We start from the raw sequence: 21,281 nt of genomic DNA, 5'->3' as shown, positions 1-21,281 counted from the left end.
ATTATTTTCAGCCTATCTCATCCCAAAACTGAGATATGAGGACTAACGTAACTGGGATTTTCTCTCAATAGGTTTATTGGTATTGAATATATTGGAGTTAAATTTATGAGCTTGTTATACATCCAATAAAGCAAAATACAGATGCAATGTAGGATATAATGGACTGACTAGGCTTTTCTGATGGCACCCTTCTACTCATGTGTTTACCTAGCATCCCTGGAAGTAGGAATCCCATCATGAAATTTACAGTTATACATTTTATGCAGCACAACATGTCCCTACATCTCAGCTTTGGGATGTGGTAGAGCAAAAAGTACCACACCACCGTCTTCGTCGGGACCTCCCTGACACACTGTGTGGGTTTGAAGAAGATCTGAGGAGGTCACATTTTTCACCCAAAAAAAAAACACTAAGGGGTACCCCTTTGTGTTTTTTTAGACTACATTTTTGACCATCTCAGATTCCTTCCAAACTCATGATGTTGATTGGACAGGTCCTGACTTACACAGGAGTGTGATTATTTTCAGCCTATCTCATCCCAAAACTGAGATATGAGGACTAACGTAACTGGGATTTTCTCTCAATAGGTTTATTGGTATTGAATATATTGGAGTTAAATTTATGAGCTTGTTATACATCCAATAAAGCAAAATACAGATGCAATGTAGGATATAATGGACTGACTAGGCTTTTCTGATGGCACCCTTCTACTCATGTGTTTACCTAGCATCCCTGGAAGTAGGAATCCCATCATGAAATTTACAGTTATACATTTTATGCAGCACAACATGTCCCTATATCTCAGTTTTGGGATGTGGTAGGGCAACAATTACTACACCACTGTCTTTGTCAGGACCTCCCTGACACACGGTGTGGGTTTGAAGAAGATCTGAGGAGGTCACATAGTTCACCCAAAAAAACACTAAGGGGTACCCCTTTGTGTTTTTTTAGACTAAATTTTTGACCGTCTCAGATTTCTTCCAAACTCACGATGTTCATTAGGCAGGTCCTGACTTACACAAAGGTGTAATTATTTTCAGCCTATCTCATCCCAAAGCTGAGATATGAGGACAAACTTAACTGCGATTTTCTCTCAATAGGTTTATTGGTGTTGAATATATTGGAATTAAATTTATGAGCTTTTTATACGTCCAATAAAGCAAAATACAGATGCAATGTAGGATATATTGGACTGACTAGGCTTTTCTGATCGCACCCTTCTACTCTTGTGTTTACCTAGCTTCACTGGAAGTAGGAATCCCATCATGAAATTTACAGTTTTACATTCTATGCAGCACAACATGTCCCTATATCTCAGCTTTGGGATGTGGTAGGGCAACAATTACCACACCACTGTCTTTTTTCAGGACCTCCCTGACACACGATGTGGGTTTGAAGAAGATCTGAGGAGGTCACATATTTCACCCAAAAAAACACTAAGGGGTACCCCTTTGTGTTTTTTTAGACTAAATTTTTGACCGTCTCAGATTTCTTCCAAACTCACGATGTTGATTAAGCAGGTCCTGACTTACACAAAGGTGTAATTATTTTCAGCCTATCTCATCCCAAAGCTGACATATGAGGACAAACTTAACTGGGATTATCTCTCAATAGGTTTATTGGTGTTGAATATATTGGAATTAAATTTATGAGCTTTTTATACGTCAAATGAAGCAAAATACAGATGCAATGTAGGATATATTGGACTGACTAGGCTTTTCTGATCGCACCCTTCTACTCTTGTGTTTACCTAGCTTCACTGGAAGTAGGAATCCCATCATGAAATTTACAGTTATACATCTTATGCAGCACAACATGTCCCTACATCTCAGCTTTGGGATGTGGTAGAGCAAGAAGTACCACACCACCGTCTTCGTCGGGACCTCCCTGACACACTGTGTGGGTTTGAAGAAGATCTGAGGAGGTCACATTTTTCACCCAAAAAAACACTAAGGGGTACCCCTTTGTGTTTTTTTAGACTACATTGTTGACCATCTCAGATTCCTTCCAAACTCATGATGTTGATTGGGCAGGTCCTGACTTACACAGGAGTGTGATTATTTTCAGCCTATCTCATCCCAAATCTGAGATATGTGGACTAACGTAACTGGGATTTTCTCTCAATAGGTTTATTGGTATTGAATATATTGGAGTTAAATTTATGAGCTTGTTATACATCCAATAAAGCAAAATACAGATGCAATGTAGGATATAATGGACTGACTAGGCTTTTCTGATGGCACCCTTCTACTCATGTGTTTACCTAGCTTCCCTGGAAGTAGGAATCCCATCATGAAATTTACAGTTATACATCTTATGCAGCACAACATGTCCCTACATCTCAGCTTTGGGATGTGGTAGAGCAAAAAGTACCACACCACTGTCTTCGTCGGGACCTCCCTGACACACTGTGTGGGTTTGAAAAAGATCTGAGGAGGTCACATTTTTCACCCAAAAAAACACTAAGGGGTACCCCTTTGTGTTTTTTTAGACTAAATTTTTGACCGTCTCAGATTTCTTCCAAACTCACGATGTTCATTAGGCAGGTCCTGACTTACACAAAGGTGTAATTATTTTCAGCCTATCTCATCCCAAAGCTGAGATATGAGGACAAACTTAACTGGGATTTTCTCTCAATAGGTTTATTGGTGTTGAATATATTGGAATTAAATTTATGAGCTTTTTATACGTCCAATAAAGCAAAATACAGATGCAATGTAGGATATATTGGACTGACTAGGCTTTTCTGATCGCACCCTTCTACTCTTGTGTTTACCTAGCTTCACTGGAAGTAGGAATCCCATCATGAAATTTACAGTTTTACATTCTATGCAGCACAACATGTCCCTATATCTCAGCTTTGGGATGTGGTAGGGCAACAATTACCACACCACTGTCTTTTTTCAGGACCTCCCTGACACACGATGTGGGTTTGAAGAAGATCTGAGGAGGTCACATATTTCACCCAAAAAAACACTAAGGGGTACCCCTTTGTGTTTTTTTAGACTAAATTTTTGACCATCTCAGATTCCTTCCAAACTCATGATGTTGATTGGGCAGGTCCTGACTTACACAGGAGTGTGATTATTTTCAGCCTATCTCATCCCAAAACTGAGATATGAGGACTAACGTAACTGGGATTTTCTCTCAATAGGTTTATTGGTATTGAATATATTGGAGTTAAATTTATGAGCTTGTTATACATCCAATAAAGCAAAATACAGATGCAATGTAGGATATAATGGACTGACTAGGCTTTTCTGATGGCACCCTTCTACTCATGTGTTTACCTAGCATCCCTGGAAGTAGGAATCCCATCATGAAATTTACAGTTATACATTTTATGCAGCACAACATGCCCCTACATCTCAGCTTTGGGATGTGGTAGAGCAAAAAGTACCACACCACTGTCTTCGTCGGGACCTCCCCGACACACTGTGTGGGTTTGAAGAAGATCTGAGGAGGTCACATTTTTCACCCAAAAAAAAACTAAGGGGTACCCTTTTGTGTTTTTTTAGACTACATTTTTGACCATCTCAGATTCCTTCCAAACTCATGATGTTGACTGGGCAGGTCCTGACTTACATAGGAGTGTGATTATTTTCAGCCTATCTCATCCCAAATCTGAGATATGTGGACTAACGTAACTGGGATTTTCTCTCAATAGGTTTATTGGTATTGAATATATTGGAGTTAAATTTATGAGCTTGTTATACATCCAATAAAGCAAAATACAGATGCAATGTAGGATATAATGGACTGACTAGGCTTTTCTGATCGCACCCTTCTACTCTTGTGTTTACCTAGCTTCACTGGAAGTAGGAATCCCATCATGAAATTTACAGTTATACATCTTATGCAGCACAACATGTCCCTACATCTCAGCTTTGGGATGTGGTAGAGCAAGAAGTACCACACCACCGTCTTCGTCGGGACCTCCCTGACACACTGTGTGGGTTTGAAGAAGATCTGAGGAGGTCACATTTTTCACCCAAAAAAACACTAAGGGGTACCCCTTTGTGTTTTTTTAGACTACATTGTTGACCATCTCAGATTCCTTCCAAACTCATGATGTTGATTGGGCAGGTCCTGACTTACACAGGAGTGTGATTATTTTCAGCCTATCTCATCCCAAAACTGAGATATGAGGACTAACGTAACTGGGATTTTCTCTCAATAGGTTTATTGGTATTGAATATATTGGAGTTAAATTTATGAGTTTGTTATACATCCAATAAAGTAAAATACAGATGCAATGTAGGATATATTGGACTGACTAGGCTTTTCTGATCGCACCCTTCTACTCTTGTGTTTACCTACCTTCACTGGAAGTAGGAATCCCATCATGAAATTTACAGTTATACATCTTATGCAGGGGTACCCCTCTGTGTTTTTTTAGACTACATTTTTGACCATCTCAGATTCCTTCCAAACTCATGATGTTAATTGGGCAGGTCCTGACTTACACAGGAGTGTGATTATTTTCAGCCTATCTCATCCCAAAACTGAGATATGAGGACTAACGTAACTGGGATTTTCTCTCAATAGGTTTATTGGTATTGAATATATTGGAGTTAAATTTATGAGCTTGTTATACATCCAATAAAGCAAAATACAGATGCAATGTAGGATATAATGGACTGACTAGGCTTTTCTGATGGCACCCTTCTACTCATGTGTTTACCTAGCTTCACTGGAAGTAGGAATCCCATCATGAAATTTACAGTTATACATCTTATGCAGCACAACATGTCCCTACATCTCAGCTTTGGGATGTGGTAGAGCAAAAAGTACCACACCACTGTCTTCGTCAGGACCTCCCTGACACACTGTGTGGGTTTGAAAAAGATCTGAGGAGGTCACATTTTTCACCCAAAAGAACACTAACGGGTACCCCTTTGTGTTTTTTTAGACTACATTTTTGACCATCTCAGATTCCTTCCAAACTCATGATGTTGATTGGACAGGTCCTGACTTACACAGGAGTGTGATTATTTTCAGCCTATCTCATCCCAAAACTGAGATATGAGGACTAACGTAACTGGGATTTTCTCTCAATAGGTTTATTGGTATTGAATATATTGGAGTTAAATTTATGAGCTTGTTATACATCCAATAAAGCAAAATACAGATGCAATGTAGGATATAATGGACTGACTAGGCTTTTCTGATGGCACCCTTCTACTCATGTGTTTACCTAGCATCCCTGGAAGTAGGAATCCCATCATGAAATTTACAGTTATACATTTTATGCAGCACAACATGTCCCTACATCTCAGCTTTGGGATGTGGTAGAGCAAAAAGTACCACACCACCGTCTTCGTCGGGACCTCCCTGACACACTGTGTGGGTTTGAAGAAGATCTGAGGAGGTCACATTTTTCACCCAAAAAAAAAACACTAAGGGGTACCCCTTTGTGTTTTTTTAGACTACATTTTTGACCATCTCAGATTCCTTCCAAACTCATGATGTTGATTGGACAGGTCCTGACTTACACAGGAGTGTGATTATTTTCAGCCTATCTCATCCCAAAACTGAGATATGAGGACTAACGTAACTGGGATTTTCTCTCAATAGGTTTATTGGTATTGAATATATTGGAGTTAAATTTATGAGCTTGTTATACATCCAATAAAGCAAAATACAGATGCAATGTAGGATATAATGGACTGACTAGGCTTTTCTGATGGCACCCTTCTACTCATGTGTTTACCTAGCATCCCTGGAAGTAGGAATCCCATCATGAAATTTACAGTTATACATTTTATGCAGCACAACATGTCCCTATATCTCAGTTTTGGGATGTGGTAGGGCAACAATTACTACACCACTGTCTTTGTCAGGACCTCCCTGACACACGGTGTGGGTTTGAAGAAGATCTGAGGAGGTCACATAGTTCACCCAAAAAAACACTAAGGGGTACCCCTTTGTGTTTTTTTAGACTAAATTTTTGACCGTCTCAGATTTCTTCCAAACTCACGATGTTCATTAGGCAGGTCCTGACTTACACAAAGGTGTAATTATTTTCAGCCTATCTCATCCCAAAGCTGAGATATGAGGACAAACTTAACTGCGATTTTCTCTCAATAGGTTTATTGGTGTTGAATATATTGGAATTAAATTTATGAGCTTTTTATACGTCCAATAAAGCAAAATACAGATGCAATGTAGGATATATTGGACTGACTAGGCTTTTCTGATCGCACCCTTCTACTCTTGTGTTTACCTAGCTTCACTGGAAGTAGGAATCCCATCATGAAATTTACAGTTTTACATTCTATGCAGCACAACATGTCCCTATATCTCAGCTTTGGGATGTGGTAGGGCAACAATTACCACACCACTGTCTTTTTTCAGGACCTCCCTGACACACGATGTGGGTTTGAAGAAGATCTGAGGAGGTCACATATTTCACCCAAAAAAACACTAAGGGGTACCCCTTTGTGTTTTTTTAGACTAAATTTTTGACCGTCTCAGATTTCTTCCAAACTCACGATGTTGATTAAGCAGGTCCTGACTTACACAAAGGTGTAATTATTTTCAGCCTATCTCATCCCAAAGCTGACATATGAGGACAAACTTAACTGGGATTATCTCTCAATAGGTTTATTGGTGTTGAATATATTGGAATTAAATTTATGAGCTTTTTATACGTCAAATGAAGCAAAATACAGATGCAATGTAGGATATATTGGACTGACTAGGCTTTTCTGATCGCACCCTTCTACTCTTGTGTTTACCTAGCTTCACTGGAAGTAGGAATCCCATCATGAAATTTACAGTTATACATCTTATGCAGCACAACATGTCCCTACATCTCAGCTTTGGGATGTGGTAGAGCAAGAAGTACCACACCACCGTCTTCGTCGGGACCTCCCTGACACACTGTGTGGGTTTGAAGAAGATCTGAGGAGGTCACATTTTTCACCCAAAAAAACACTAAGGGGTACCCCTTTGTGTTTTTTTAGACTACATTGTTGACCATCTCAGATTCCTTCCAAACTCATGATGTTGATTGGGCAGGTCCTGACTTACACAGGAGTGTGATTATTTTCAGCCTATCTCATCCCAAATCTGAGATATGTGGACTAACGTAACTGGGATTTTCTCTCAATAGGTTTATTGGTATTGAATATATTGGAGTTAAATTTATGAGCTTGTTATACATCCAATAAAGCAAAATACAGATGCAATGTAGGATATAATGGACTGACTAGGCTTTTCTGATGGCACCCTTCTACTCATGTGTTTACCTAGCTTCCCTGGAAGTAGGAATCCCATCATGAAATTTACAGTTATACATCTTATGCAGCACAACATGTCCCTACATCTCAGCTTTGGGATGTGGTAGAGCAAAAAGTACCACACCACTGTCTTCGTCGGGACCTCCCTGACACACTGTGTGGGTTTGAAAAAGATCTGAGGAGGTCACATTTTTCACCCAAAAAAACACTAAGGGGTACCCCTTTGTGTTTTTTTAGACTAAATTTTTGACCGTCTCAGATTTCTTCCAAACTCACGATGTTCATTAGGCAGGTCCTGACTTACACAAAGGTGTAATTATTTTCAGCCTATCTCATCCCAAAGCTGAGATATGAGGACAAACTTAACTGGGATTTTCTCTCAATAGGTTTATTGGTGTTGAATATATTGGAATTAAATTTATGAGCTTTTTATACGTCCAATAAAGCAAAATACAGATGCAATGTAGGATATATTGGACTGACTAGGCTTTTCTGATCGCACCCTTCTACTCTTGTGTTTACCTAGCTTCACTGGAAGTAGGAATCCCATCATGAAATTTACAGTTTTACATTCTATGCAGCACAACATGTCCCTATATCTCAGCTTTGGGATGTGGTAGGGCAACAATTACCACACCACTGTCTTTTTTCAGGACCTCCCTGACACACGATGTGGGTTTGAAGAAGATCTGAGGAGGTCACATATTTCACCCAAAAAAACACTAAGGGGTACCCCTTTGTGTTTTTTTAGACTAAATTTTTGACCATCTCAGATTCCTTCCAAACTCATGATGTTGATTGGGCAGGTCCTGACTTACACAGGAGTGTGATTATTTTCAGCCTATCTCATCCCAAAACTGAGATATGAGGACTAACGTAACTGGGATTTTCTCTCAATAGGTTTATTGGTATTGAATATATTGGAGTTAAATTTATGAGCTTGTTATACATCCAATAAAGCAAAATACAGATGCAATGTAGGATATAATGGACTGACTAGGCTTTTCTGATGGCACCCTTCTACTCATGTGTTTACCTAGCATCCCTGGAAGTAGGAATCCCATCATGAAATTTACAGTTATACATTTTATGCAGCACAACATGCCCCTACATCTCAGCTTTGGGATGTGGTAGAGCAAAAAGTACCACACCACTGTCTTCGTCGGGACCTCCCCGACACACTGTGTGGGTTTGAAGAAGATCTGAGGAGGTCACATTTTTCACCCAAAAAAAAACTAAGGGGTACCCTTTTGTGTTTTTTTAGACTACATTTTTGACCATCTCAGATTCCTTCCAAACTCATGATGTTGATTGGGCAGGTCCTGACTTACATAGGAGTGTGATTATTTTCAGCCTATCTCATCCCAAATCTGAGATATGTGGACTAACGTAACTGGGATTTTCTCTCAATAGGTTTATTGGTATTGAATATATTGGAGTTAAATTTATGAGCTTGTTATACATCCAATAAAGCAAAATACAGATGCAATGTAGGATATAATGGACTGACTAGGCTTTTCTGATGGCACCCTTCTTCTCATGTGTTTACCTAGCTTCACTGGAAGTAGGAATCCCATCATGAAATTTACAGTTATACATCTTATGCAGCACAACATGTCCCTACATCTCAGCTTTGGGATGTGGTAGAGCAAAAAGTACCACACCACTGTCTTCGTCGGGACCTCCCTGACACACTGTGTGGGTTTGAAGAAGATCTGAGGAGGTCACATTTTTCACCCAAAAAAACACTAAGGGGTACCCTTTTGTGTTTTTTTAGACTACATGTTTGACCATCTCAGATTCCTTCCAAACTCACGATGTTGATTGAGCAGATCCTGATTTATACAGGGGTGTGATTATTTTCAGCCTATCTCATCCCAAAGCTGAGATATGAGGACTAACATAACTGGGATTTTCTCTCAATAGGTTTATTGATGTTGAATATATTGGAATTAAATTTATGAGCTTGTTATACATCCAATAAAGCAAAATACAGATGCAATGTAGGATATAATGGACTGACTAGGCTTTTCTGATGGCACCCTTCTACTCATGTGTTTACCTACCTTCACTGGAAGTAGGAATCCCATCATGAAATTTACAGTTATACATCTTATGCAGGGGTACCCCTCTGTGTTTTTTTAGACTACATTTTTGACCATCTCAGATTCCTTCCAAACTCATGATGTTAATTGGGCAGGTCCTGACTTACACAGGAGTGTGATTATTTTCAGCCTATCTCATCCCAAAACTGAGATATGAGGACTAACGTAACTGGGATTTTCTCTCAATAGGTTTATTGGTATTGAATATATTGGAGTTAAATTTATGAGCTTGTTATACATCCAATAAAGCAAAATACAGATGCAATGTAGGATATAATGGACTGACTAGGCTTTTCTGATGGCACCCTTCTACTCATGTGTTTACCTAGCATCCCTGGAAGTAGGAATCCCATCATGAAATTTACAGTTATACATTTTATGCAGCACAACATGTCCCTACATCTCAGCTTTGGGATGTGGTAGAGCAAAAAGTACCACACCACTGTCTTCGTCGGGACCTCCCTGACACACTGTGTGGGTTTGAAGAAGATCTGAGGAGGTCACATTTTTCACCCAAAAAAAAACTAAGGGGTACCCTTTTGTGTTTTTTTAGACTACATTTTTGACCATCTCAGATTCCTTCCAAACTCATGATGTTGATTGGGCAGGTCCTGACTTACATAGGAGTGTGATTATTTTCAGCCTATCTCATCCCAAATCTGAGATATGTGGACTAACGTAACTGGGATTTTCTCTCAATAGGTTTATTGGTATTGAATATATTGGAGTTAAATTTATGAGCTTGTTATACATCCAATAAAGCAAAATACAGATGCAATGTAGGATATAATAGACTGACTAGGCTTTTCTGATGGCACCCTTCTACTCATGTGTTTACCTAGCTTCACTGGAAGTAGGAATCCCATCATGAAATTTACAGTTATACATCTTATGCAGCACAACATGTCCCTACATCTCAGCTTTGGGATGTGGTAGAGCAAAAAGTACCACACCACTGTCTTCGTCGGGACCTCCCTGACACACTGTGTGGGTTTGAAGAAGATCTGAGGAGGTCACATTTTTCACCCAAAAAACACTAAGGGGTACCCCTTTGTGTTTTTTAGACTACATTTTTGACCATCTCAGATTCCTTCCAAACTCATGATGTTGATTGGGCAGGTCCTGACTTACACAGGAGTGTGATTATTTTCAGCCTATCTCATCCCAAAACTGAGATATGAGGACTAACGTAACTGGGATTTTCTCTCAATAGGTTTATTGGTATTGAATATATTGGAGTTAAATTTATGAGCTTGTTATACATCCAATAAAGCAAAATACAGATGCAATGTAGGATATAATGGACTGACTAGGCTTTTCTGATGGCACCCTTCTACTCATGTGTTTACCTAGCATCCCTGGAAGTAGGAATCCCATCATGAAATTTACAGTTATACATTTTATGCAGCACAACATGCCCCTACATCTCAGCTTTGGGATGTGGTAGAGCAAAAAGTACCACACCACTGTCTTCGTCGGGACCTCCCTGACACACTGTGTGGGTTTGAAGAAGATCTGAGGAGGTCACATTTTTCACCCAAAAAAAAACTAAGGGGTACCCTTTTGTGTTTTTTTAGACTACATTTTTGACCATCTCAGATTCCTTCCAAACTCATGATGTTGATTGGGCAGGTCCTGACTTACATAGGAGTGTGATTATTTTCAGCCTATCTCATCCCAAATCTGAGATATGTGGACTAACGTAACTGGGATTTTCTCTCAATAGGTTTATTGGTATTGAATATATTGGAGTTAAATTTATGAGCTTGTTATACATCCAATAAAGCAAAATACAGATGCAATGTAGGATAGAATGGACTGACTAGGCTTTTCTGATGGCACCCTTCTACTCATGTGTTTACCTAGCATCCCTGGAAGTAGGAATCCCATCATGAAATTTACAGTTATACATTTTATGCAGCACAACATGCCCCTACATCTCAGCTTTGGGATGTGGTAGAGCAAAAAGTACCACACCACTGTCTTCGTCGGGACCTCCCTGACACACTGTGTGGGTTTGAAGAAGATCTGAGGAGGTCACATTTTTCACCCAAAAAAAAACTAAGGGGTACCCTTTTGTGTTTTTTTAGACTACATTTTTGACCATCTCAGATTCCTTCCAAACTCATGATGTTGATTGGGCAGGTCCTGACTTACATAGGAGTGTGATTATTTTCAGCCTATCTCATCCCAAATCTGAGATATGTGGACTAACGTAACTGGGATTTTCTCTCAATAGGTTTATTGGTATTGAATATATTGGAGTTAAATTTATGAGCTTGTTATACATCCAATAAAGCAAAATACAGATGCAATGTAGGATATAATAGACTGACTAGGCTTTTCTGATGGCACCCTTTTACTCATGTGTTTACCTAGCTTCACTGGAAGTAGGAATCCCATCATGAAATTTACAGTTATACATCTTATGCAGCACAACATGTCCCTACATCTCAGCTTTGGGATGTGGTAGAGCAAAAAGTACCACACTACTGTCTTCGTCGGGACCTCCCTGACACACTGTGTGGGTTTGAAGAAGATCTGAGGAGGTCACATTTTTCACCCAAAAAAACACTAAGGGGTACCCTTTTGTGTTTTTTTAGACTACATGTTTGACCATCTCAGATTACTTCCAAACTCACGATGTTGATTGAGCAGATCCTGATTTACACAGGGGTGTGATTATTTTCAGCCTATCTCATCCCAAAGCTGAGATATGAGGACTAACATAACTGGGATTTTCTCTCAATAGGTTTATTGATGTTGAATATATTGGAATTAAATTTATGAGCTTGTTATACATCCAATAAAGCAAAATACAGATGCAATGTAGGATATAATGGACTGACTAGGCTTTTCTGATGGCACCCTTCTACTCATGTGTTTACCTAGCTTCACTGGAAGTAGGAATCCCATCATGAAATTTACAGTTATACATTTTATGCAGCACAACATGTCCCTACATCTCAGCTTTGGGATGTGGTAGAGCAAAAATTACCACACCACTGTCTTCGTCGGGACCTCCCTGACATACTGTGTGGGTTTGAAGAAGATCTGAGGAGGTCACATTTTTCACCCAAAAAAACACTAAGGGGTACCTCTTTGTGTTTTTTTAGACTACATGTTTGACCATCTCAGATTCCTTCCAAACTCACGATGTTGATTGAGCAGGTCCTGATTTACACAGGGGTGTGATTATTTTCAACCTATCTCATCCCAAAGCTGAGATATGAGGACTAACGTAACTGGGATTTTCTCTCAATAGGTTTATTGGTGTTGAATATATTGGAATTAAATTTATGAGCTTGTTATACATCCAATAAAGCAAAATACAGATGCAGTGTAGGATATAATGGACTGACTAGGCTTTTCTGATGGCACCCTTCTACTCATGTGTTTACCTAGCTTCACTGGAAGTAGGAATCCCATCATGAAATTTACAGTTATACATCTTATGCAGCACAACATGTCCGTACATTGCAGCTTTGGGATGTGGTAGAGCAAAAATTACCACACCACTGTCTTCGTCGGGACCTCCCTGACACACTGTGTGGGTTTGAAGAAGATCTGAGGAGGTCACATTTTTCACCCAAAAAAAAACTAAGGGGTACCCCTTTGTGTTTTTTTAGACTACATTTTTGACCATCTCAGATTCCTTCCAAACTCACGATGTTGATTGAGCAGGTCCTGACTTACACAGGAGTGTGATTATTTTCAGCCTACAATCCCAAAGCTGAGATATGAGGACTAACGTAACTGGGATTTTCTCTCAATAGGTTTATTGGTATTGAATATATTGGAGTTAAATTTATGAGCTTGTTTTACATCCAATAAAGCAAAATACAGATGCAATGTAGGATATAATGGACTGACTAGGCTTTTCTGATGGCACCCTTCTACTCATGTGTTTACCTAGCTTCACTGGAAGTAGGAATCCCATCATGAAATTTACAGTTATACATCTTATGGAGCACAACATGTCCGTACATCTCAGCTTTGGGATGTGGTAGAGCAAAAATTACCACACCACTGTCTTCGTCGGGACCTCCCTGACATACTGTGTGGGTTTGAAGAAGATCTGAGGAGGTCACATTTTTCACCCAAAAAAACACTAAGGGGTACCCCTTTGTGTTTTTTTAGACTACATTTTTGACCATCTCAGATTCCTTCCAAACTCACGATGTTGATTGAGCAGATCCTGATTTACACAGGGGTGTGATTATTTTCAGCCTATCTCATCCCAAAGCTGAGATATGAGGACTAACATAACTGGGATTTTCTCTCAATAGGTTTAATGGTGTTGAATATATTGGAATTAAATTTATGAGCTTGTTATACATCCAATAAAGCAAAATACAGATGCAGTGTAGGATATAATGGACTGACTAGGCTTTTCTGATGGCACCCTTCTACTCATGTGTTTACCTAGCTTCACTGGAAGTAGGAATCCCATCATGAAATTTACAGTTATACATCTTATGCAGCACAACATGTCCGTACATCTCAGCTTTGGGATGTGGTAGAGCAAAAATTACAACACCACTGTCTTCGTCGGGACCTCCCTGACACACTGTGTGGGTTTGAAGAAGATCTGAGGAGGTCACATTTTTCACCCAAAAAAACACTAAGGGGTACCCCTTTGTGTTTTTTTAGACTACATTTTTGACCATCTCAGATTCCTTCCAAACTCACGATGTTGATTGAGCAGGTCCTGACTTACACAGGAGTGTGATTATTTTCAGCCTATCTCATCCCAAAGCTGAGATATGAGGACTAACGTAACTGGGATTTTCTCTCATTAGGTTTATTGGTGTTGAATATATTGGAATTAAATTTATGAGCTTGTTATACAGCCAATAAAGCAAAATACAGATGCAGTGTAGGATATAATGGACTGACTAGGCTTTTCTGATGGCACCCTTCTACTCATGTGTTTACCTAGCTTCACTGGAAGTAGGAATCCAATCATGAAATTTACAGTTATACATCTTATGCAGCACAACATGTCCGTACATCTCAGCTTTGGGATGTGGTAGAGCAAAAATTACAACACCACTGTCTTCGTCGGGACCTCCCTGACACACTGTGTGGGTTTGAAGAAGATCTGAGGAGGTCACATTTTTCACCCAAAAAACACTAAGGGGTACCTCTTTGTGTTTTTTTAGACTACATGTTTGACCATCTCAGATTCCTTCCAAACTCACGATGTTGATTGAGCAGGTCCTGATTTACACAGGGGTGTGATTATTTTCAACCTATCTCATCCCAAAGCTGAGATATGAGGACTAACGTAACTGGGATTTTCTCTCATTAGGTTTATTGGTGTTGAATATATTGGAATTAAATTTATGAGCTTGTTATACAGCCAATAAAGCAAAATACAGATGCAGTGTAGGATATAATGGACTGACTAGGCTTTTCTGATGGCACCCTTCTACTCATGTGTTTACCTAGCTTCACTGGAAGTAGGAATCCCATCATGAAATTTACAGTTATACATCTTATGCAGCACAACATGTCCGTACATCTCAGCTTTGGGATGTGGTAGAGCAAAAATTACAACACCACTGTCTTCGTCGGGACCTCCCTGACACACTGTGTGGGTTTGAAGAAGATCTGAGGAGGTCACATTTTTCACCCAAAAAAACACTAAGGGGTACCCCTTTTTTTTTTTTAGACTACATTTTTGACCATCTCAGATTCCTTCCAAACTCACGATGTTGATTGAGCAGGTCATGATTTACACAGGGGTGTGATTATTTTCAACCTATCTCATCCCAAAGCTGAGATATGAGGACTAACGTAACTGGGATTTTCTCTCAATAGGTTTATTGGTGTTGAATATATTGGAATTAAATTTATGAGCTTGTTATACAGCCAATAAAGCAAAATACAGATGCAGTGTAGGATATAATGGACTGACTAGGCTTTTCTGATGGCACCCTTCTACTGATGTGTTTACCTAGCTTCACTGGAAGTAGGAATCCCATCATGAAATTTACAGTTATACATCTTATGCAGCACAACATGTCCGTACATCTCAGCTTTGGGATGTGGTAGAGCAAAAATTACCACACCACTGTCTTCGTCGGGACCTCCCTGACATACTGTGTGGGTTTGAAGAAGATCTGAGGAGGTCACATTTTTCACCCAAAAAAACACTAAGTGGTACCCCTTTTTGTTTTTTTAGACTACATTTTTGACCATCTCAGATTCCTTCCAAACTCACGATGTTGATTGAGCAGGTCCTGATTTACACAGGGGTGTGATTATTTTCAACCTATCTCATCCCAAAGCTGAGATATGAGGACTAACGTAACGTAACTGGGATTTTCTCTCAATAGGTTTATTGGTGTTGAATATATTGGAATTAAATTTATGAGCTTGTTATACAGCCAATAAAGCAAAATACAGATGCAGTGTAGGATAGAATGGACTGACTAGGCTTTTCTGATGGCACCCTTCTACTCATGTGTTTACCTAGCTTCACTGGAAGTAGGAATCCCATCATGAAATTTACAGTTATACATCTTATGCAGCACAACATGTCCGTACATCTCAGCTTTGGGATGTGGTAGAGCAAAAATTACCACACCACTGTCTTCGTCGGGACCTCCCTGACATACTGTGTGGGTTTGAAGAAGATCTGAGGAGGTCACATTTTTCACCCAAAAAAACACTAAGGGGTACCCCTTTGTGTTTTTTTAGACTACATTTTTGACCATCTCAGATTCCTTCCAAACTCACGATGTTGATTGAGCAGATCCTGATTTACACAGGGGTGTGATTATTTTCAGCCTATCTCATCCCAAAGCTGAGATATGAGGACTAACATAACTGGGATTTTCTCTCAATAGGTTTAATGGTGTTGAATATATTGGAATTAAATTTATGAGCTTGTTATACATCCAATAAAGCAAAATACAGATGCAGTGTAGGATATAATGGACTGACTAGGCTTTTCTGATGGCACCCTTCTACTCATGTGTTTACCTAGCTTCACTGGAAGTAGGAATCCCATCATGAAATTTACAGTTATACATCTTATGCAGCACAACATGTCCGTACATCTCAGCTTTGGGATGTGGTAGAGCAAAAATTACCACACCACTGTCTTCGTCGGGACCTCCCTGACACACTGTGTGGGTTTGAAGAAGATCTGAGGAGGTCACATTTTTCACCCAAAAAAACACTAAGGGGTACCCCTTTGTGTTTTTTTAGACTACATTTTTGACCATCTCAGATTCCTTCCAAACTCACGATGTTGATTGAGCAGGTCCTGACTTACACAGGAGTGTGATTATTTTCAGCCTATCTCATCCCAAAGCTGAGATATGAGGACTAACGTAACTGGGATTTTCTCTCATTAGGTTTATTGGTGTTGAATATATTGGAATTAAATTTATGAGCTTGTTATACAGCCAATAAAGCAAAATACAGATGCAGTGTAGGATATAATGGACTGACTAGGCTTTTCTGATGGCACCCTTCTACTCATGTGTTTACCTAGCTTCACTGGAAGTAGGAATCCAATCATGAAATTTACAGTTATACATCTTATGCAGCACAACATGTCCGTACATCTCAGCTTTGGGATGTGGTAGAGCAAAAATTACAACACCACTGTCTTCGTCGGGACCTCCCTGACACACTGTGTGGGTTTGAAGAAGATCTGAGGAGGTCACATTTTTCACCCAAAAAGCACTAAGGGGTACCTCTTTGTGTTTTTTTAGACTACATGTTTGACCATCTCAGATTCCTTCCAAACTCACGATGTTGATTGAGCAGGTCCTGATTTACACAGGGGTGTGATTATTTTCAACCTATCTCATCCCAAAGCTGAGATATGAGGACTAACGTAACTGGGATTTTCTCTCAATAGGTTTATTGGTATTGAATATATTGGAGTTAAATTTATGAGCTTGTTTTACATCCAATAAAGCAAAATACAGATGCAATGTAGGATATAATGGACTGACTAGGCTTTTCTGATGGCACCCTTCTACTGATGTGTTTACCTAGCTTCACTGGAAGTAGGAATCCCATCATGAAATTTACAGTTATACATCTTATGCAGCACAACATGTCCGTACATCTCAGCTTTGGGATGTGGTAGAGCAAAAATTACCACACCACTGTCTTCGTCGGGACCTCCCTGACATACTGTGTGGGTTTGAAGAAGATCTGAGGAGGTCACATTTTTCACCCAAAAAAACACTAAGGGGTACCCCTTTTTGTTTTTTTAGACTACATGTTTGACCATCTCAGATTCCTTCCAAACTCACGATGTTGATTGAGCAGGTCCTGATTTACACAGGGGTGTGATTATTTTCAACCTATCTCATCCCAAAGCTGAGATATGAGGACTAACGTAACGTAACTGGGATTTTCTCTCAATAGGTTTATTGGTATTGAATATATTGGAGTTAAATTTATGAGCTTGTTTTACATCCAATAAAGCAAAATACAGATGCAATGTAGGATATAATGGACTGACTAGGCTTTTCTGATGGCACCCTTCTACTCATGTGTTTACCTAGCTTCACTGGAAGTAGGAATCCCATCATGAAATTTACAGTTATACATCTTATGGAGCACAACATGTCCGTACATCTCAGCTTTGGGATGTGGTAGAGCAAAAATTACCACACCACTGTCTTCGTCGGGACCTCCCTGACATACTGTGTGGGTTTGAAGAAGATCTGAGGAGGTCACATTTTTCACCCAAAAAAACACTAAGGGGTACCCCTTTTTGTTTTTTTAGACTACATTTTTGACCATCTCAGATTCCTTCCAAACTCACGATGTTGATTGAGCAGGTCCTGACTTACACAGGAGTGTGATTATTTTCAGCCTATCTCATCCCAAAGCTGAGATATGAGGACTAACGTAACGTAACTGGGATTTTCTCTCATTAGGTTTATTGGTGTTGAATATATTGGAATTAAATTTATGAGCTTGTTATACAGCCAATAAAGCAAAATACAGATGCAGTGTAGGATATAATGGACTGACTAGGCTTTTCTGATGGCACCCTTCTACTCATGTGTTTACCTAGCTTCACTGGAAGTAGGAATCCCATCATGAAATTTACAGTTATACATCTTATGCAGCACAACATGTCCGTACATCTCAGCTTTGGGATGTGGTAGAGCAAAAATTACAACACCACTGTCTTCGTCGGGACCTCCCTGACACACTGTGTGGGTTTGAAGAAGATCTGAGGAGGTCACATTTTTCACCCAAAAAAACACTAAGGGGTACCCCTTTGTGTTTTTTTAGACTACATTTTTGACCATCTCAGATTCCTTACAAACTCACTATGTTGATTGAGCAGGTCCTGATTTACACAGGGGTGTGATTATTTTCAACCTATCTCATCCCAAAGCTGAGATATGAGGACTAACGTAACTGGGATTTTCTCTCAATAGGTTTATTGGTGTTGAATATATTGGAATTAAATTTATGAGCTTGTTATACAGCCAATAAAGCAAAATACAGATGCAGTGTAGGATAGAATGGACTGACTAGGCTTTTCTGATGGCACCCTTCTACTGATGTGTTTACCTAGCTTCACTGGAAGTAGGAATCCCATCATGAAATTTACAGTTATACATCTTATGCAGCACAACATGTCCGTACATCTCAGCTTTGGGATGTGGTAGAGCAAAAATTACCACACCACTGTCTTCGTCGGGACCTCCCTGACACACTGTGTGGGTTTGAAGAAGATCTGAGGAGGTCATATTTTTCACCCAAAAAAACACTAAGGGGTACCCCTTTTTTTTTTTTAGACTACATTTTTGACCATCTCAGATTCCTTCCAAACTCACGATGTTGATTGAGCAGGTCATGATTTACACAGGGGTGTGATTATTTTCAACCTATCTCATCCCAAAGCTGAGATATGAGGACTAACGTAACTGGGATTTTCTCTCAATAGGTTTATTGGTGTTGAATATATTGGAATTAAATTTATGAGCTTGTTATACAGCCAATAAAGCAAAATACAGATGCAGTGTAGGATATAATGGACTGACTAGGCTTTTCTGATGGCACCCTTCTACTGATGTGTTTACCTAGCTTCACTGGAAGTAGGAATCCCATCATGAAATTTACAGTTATACATCTTATGCAGCACAACATGTCCGTACATCTCAGCTTTGGGATGTGGTAGAGCAAAAATTACCACACCACTGTCTTCGTCGGGACCTCCCTGACATACTGTGTGGGTTTGAAGAAGATCTGAGGAGGTCACATTTTTCACCCAAAAAAACACTAAGGGGTACCCCTTTGTGTTTTTTTAGACTACATTTTTGACCATCTCAGATTCCTTCCAAACTCAATGTTGATTGAGCAGGTCCTGATTTACACAGGGGTGTGATTATTTTCAACCTATCTCATCCCAAAGCTGAGATATGAGGACTAACGTAACTGGGATTTTCTCTCAATAGGTTTATTGGTGTTGAATATATTGGAATTAAATTTATGAGCTTGTTATACAGCCAATAAAGCAAAATACAGATGCAGTGTAGGATATAATGGACTGACTAGGCTTTTCTGATGGCACCCTTCTACTGATGTGTTTACCTAGCTTCACTGGAAGTAGGAATCCCATCATGAAATTTACAGTTATACATCTTATGCAGCACAACATGTCCGTACATCTCAGCTTTGGGATGTGGTAGAGCAAAAATTACCACACCACTGTCTTCGTCGGGACCTCCCTGACATACTGTGTGGGTTTGAAGAAGATCTGAGGAGGTCACATTTTTCACCCAAAAAAACACTAAGGGGTACCCCTTTGTGTTTTTTTAGACTACATGTTTGACCATCTCAGATTCCTTCCAAACTCAGGATGTTGATTGAGCAGGTCCTGATTTACACAGGGGTGTGATTATTTTCAACCTATCTCATCCCAAAGCTGAGATATGAGGACTAACGTAACTGGGATTTTCTCTCAATAGGTTTATTGGTGTTGAATATATTGGAATTAAATTTATGAGCTTGTTATACAGCCAATAAAGCAAAATACAGATGCAGTGTAGGATATAATGGACTGACTAGGCTTTTCTGATAGCACCCTTCTACTGATGTGTTTACCTAGCTTCACTGGAAGTAGGAATCCCATCATGAAATTTACAGTTATACATCTTATGCAGCACAACATATCCGTACATCTCAGCTTTGGGATGTCGTAGAGCAAAAATTACCACACCACTGTCTTCGTCGGGACCTCCCTGACATACTGTGTGGGTTTGAAGAAGATCTGAGGAGGTCACATTTTTCACCCAAAAAAACACTAAGGGGTACCCCTTTGTGTTTTTTTAGACTATATGTTTGACCATCTCAGATTCCTTCCAAGCTCACGATGTTGATTGAGCAGGTCCTGATTTACACAGGGGTGTGATTATTTTCAACCTATCTCATCCCAAAGCTGAGATATAAGGACTAACGTAACTGGGATTTTCTCTCAATAGGTTTATTGGTATTGAATATATTGGAGTTAAATTTATGAGCTTGTTATACATCCAATAAAGCAAAATACAGATGCAATGTAGGATATAATGGACTGACTAGGCTTTTCTGATGGCACCCTTCTACTCATGTGTTTACCTAGCTTCACTGGAAGTAGGAATCCCATCATGAAATTTACAGTTATACATCTTATGCAGCACAACATGTCTGTACATCGCAGCTTTGGGATGTGGTAGAGCAAAAATTACCACACCACTGTCTTCGTCGGGACCTCCCCGACACACTGTGTGGGTTTGAAGAAGATCTGAGGAGGTCACATTTTTCACCCAAAAAAACACTAAGGGGTACCCCTTTGTGTTTTTTTAGACTACATTTTTGACCATCTCAGATTCCTTCCAAACTCAATGTTGATTGAGCAGATCCTGATTTACACAGGGGTGTGATTATTTTCAAC

The sequence above is a fragment of the Hoplias malabaricus genome, chromosome X1, assembly GCF_029633855.1.
Source record: "Hoplias malabaricus isolate fHopMal1 chromosome X1, fHopMal1.hap1, whole genome shotgun sequence".
NCBI classification, from domain to species: domain Eukaryota; kingdom Metazoa; phylum Chordata; class Actinopteri; order Characiformes; family Erythrinidae; genus Hoplias; species Hoplias malabaricus.
This window is presented reverse-complemented; position numbering follows the sequence as displayed.